This window comes from Populus trichocarpa, chromosome 6, assembly GCF_000002775.5.
Source record: "Populus trichocarpa isolate Nisqually-1 chromosome 6, P.trichocarpa_v4.1, whole genome shotgun sequence".
In the NCBI taxonomy this organism is placed as follows: domain Eukaryota; kingdom Viridiplantae; phylum Streptophyta; class Magnoliopsida; order Malpighiales; family Salicaceae; genus Populus; species Populus trichocarpa.
This window is the reverse complement of record NC_037290.2, coordinates 15,631,571-15,634,986: the sequence shown is the minus strand read 5'-3', so window position 1 is coordinate 15,634,986 and position 3,416 is coordinate 15,631,571.

The window sequence follows — 3,416 nt, the reverse complement described above, 5'->3', positions numbered from 1 at the left end:
TTAACTTCGTTGCGAAACTCCGCATTTGACTTGTCGCGAGTATCCATGATTGAAGCTATGAGAACCTGGCTCTGATACCACTGATAGAATTAATTTAAGGAGAAAGAAGGAAGAAGGAAGACAGGGGAGAGAATCGTGATAATTGGATTAATTTTCTGCATAGTTCTATTCAATTACCAATTGGCATTTATAGCCATACATAACAGGAATTTAAGAAAACAGAATTAACAAAACAGAATGACAAACAATTAACAAGGAATTAATTACACCACTAATCCATTACTACAGATCACGTTGTCCACTCTGCAGTAATGCATGAATTATCCTGCATGAACCCACGTTCTTGTACCCATATTCTGGAGATGTTAGCCACGTTTGATGACTGGCCACGTTTGTATCCATATCACCAGCCACTTGGATGAAATAAAATGTCAAAAGGAAAAGATGCAAGGGCTGACCATCGAAGTTTGGATTTCATATAATGCAAAAGGGCTGACCAAGCAGCCTAAGTTTCGGAAAAAAAAAACAACAAAAAAAATGCACACCTAACAACCTGATCAGAATCTCATTACGATAAATTAACAGCCTCGAGAACCTAATGATGAGAATAAAAAAAGGTCAAAGCAAATGAAAGGACAGCATGAGAAAGACTGAAATGCAAAGTAGAACGAACGTAAATAGTGTAAAAAAGAGAGGGTTGTTGAGGCTTACCAGAATGGTGGAGAGAATAAAAGCAACATCCTAGAGAGCCTAAGAAGGAATTTATGGCAATGCGAAGCACACCTTAAAGAAACTGGATAATAGAGTAGTTGTAAGTAGCAAAGGTAATGGCACATTATAGGGAAAAAAGGCGTGAAAATGAACCACATATAAAGAAACCAAGTGAAGGTAGTAGAAAGGAGAGTTTAAGAACGAAAGGAGAGGGTAACAACCATGGCAGCAAAGCAACCAATCTGCAAGGAAAATAAAAAAAAGTTATGTCATGCAAGGCATCAAGTAATGTAATTTATTCATGTGTAAATAAAAAAAATTAATCCAAGTAAAAAAAAACCCAGCATAACCAAAGCAAATAAATTAGCAACAGACGTAGACGCAATAATCAAACTCGAGGTGTTGAATTGCATAACACATGTCCATTTTATACAGCAACAAACAATGTAGATTCAAACTCACCAAAAAAGCATGGTTTGACTTACTATGGTTCCTGTAGCGTTAGATTCTAGTCTGTATTGCAATATTGGAATAGCTCTCTGCGAGATCTCAAATCTGTATTGCAATATTTAAAGGTAAAAAGCATTCATGAGGAAGAAACAGAGTGGTGAACCACAAGAAAAAGGCCAAAAAAAAAAAGATTGGTTAACTGAGTAAACAAACACCGTTGTGCATTGGTAATATAGCGAAAACCGTGCACTATAGGTCTATAGTTAGGAAAAAAAGATGCAGAATTAATAAAAAAAAATCTTAAGCTACAATCCACAAAGCGTGAAAGAATGCATAGACAACTTCCATAGATCCATGAACATACTGAACAATAAGAAGAAGACCATCAGCACCATACCTAGCGTTAAAAGTGAGAAATTGTGTGCAAATAGACCAGCTTAACAACTAAGACCAACACAAACATCTTAGAAATGCAATAAAGTAAAGCACAACCTAGAATTGCTCCTTCGCATGCAAACATCCATAATCCCATCAACAATAACACCACATCCACAATTCACGTTCAACCCATAATCTTCCTTGCATAGACACTGAACTAATCATAAGACTAAAGTAGGAATAACTATTTGAATCGATATGGCCTCGTTATAGCTAATATTTGAAAGAAATGTATAAAAGTATATGGTAGTTGTGGCGAAAAGCAAATCCAAAACCTCAGCGTGCCATTCTTTTTTTTTTTTCACTAACTAAAACCTCATTGAGGGTTCTATCCAACACCTATCTTGACAAACCAATAGCAATGTTGAACAGACCTAATAAAGCAGGGTAGGTGGATAAAACAAATGACAAACGACACTGTTTGTATGCTTAGAAAGTGAATTCCGGGAAAATAAATTATTTTTTGATATTTGATAGTGTCATGAAAAGTAAGTTGGAAAACATTTTCCAGTGTTTGGTTATGTTATGGAAAATGAGCTGGAAAATAACTCATTAATGTTTTTTTTTTCAAGTTTATTAAAATAATAAGGAACAAATCTTACAAATTAAAAAGTTGAATGAGAATGAATTTGAAAAAAAATCTAATTTCATAAATTATCTTAAATAAAATAAATAATAATCAAAATAATATAGATCAAATCTAACAAATATAAAAATTGAAAGATGATAAAATTAAAATAATAATAATTACAATTTCATAAATTATTTTAAATAAAATAAGTAACAATCAAAAGAATGAGGACCACATTTGATAGATAAAAAATTTCAACTTAAAAAATGATAAGAGAAAAGCAAAAAACAATCATAAAAGTAAGCACCAAAGTTCATATAAAAATCAAATTAAATCAAATTTTAAGAGATGAATTTGAAGAAAAAAAAAGATTCAAACAAAATATATAGCAATCAAAATTTGAGGACCAAATTTAACATAATCAGCAAATAATATGATATTTTTAAATTTTTCACAACTTCTGGAAAGTATTTTCCGCCAAAAATAAAAGGAAAACACTTTCCTGGAAATCAAACCAAATTTTTCTTTGACAAGAAAGTGTTTTTCGTTGACTGTAAAGTGCTTTCCGTTGATCAACTTTCCTATTGACCACTAATCTCTTGGTGTTTTCTATCTAGACCACTATAAGACTAAGAGGCTAAGAAAATCTTGTGCCTCACACATCTCTCTTAGCCAAATATAATATGAAACAATAGCTACACCCAAATCAATTTTTATAGACAATCAGGGATATCCAAGCCTCACCCTGTATCTCTAGTTTATATAATGAATGAATATGTTTGTTCTCATATTTTTTATGATTGTTTATTTTAATTGCTAGAGCGGACTCTAAGTTATTATTGTGAACAATATATTGCTAATTAAGTTTGCTATCAAAACCGAAGTTGTGGTATATAAACTTGTGAAGCAACTGAGATTAATAATTGTGGCGGATCCAAATTAATAATCTTAGGGAGAACATTCGATTGATCAAATCAAACATGGACTGCGGACATTTATGTTGTCTAGATTAATCAACTCATCTAGTTCTTAAGGTTGTCATTGAATTAAATTACTAGTGCGGATACTGTGGTTGTTTGATGGTTAGAATTAGTTATACAACGGATCTGATAACTAATCAACAAAAGAAAAGATAAATATTCAGAGTATAAATTGATGTTTCGTTTTCATGATCAGTTTTGATATCTGTAGATGGACATTTACTTGCGATCAATATTTGTTTTTCTTGATAAATTTTAGTTTTCTT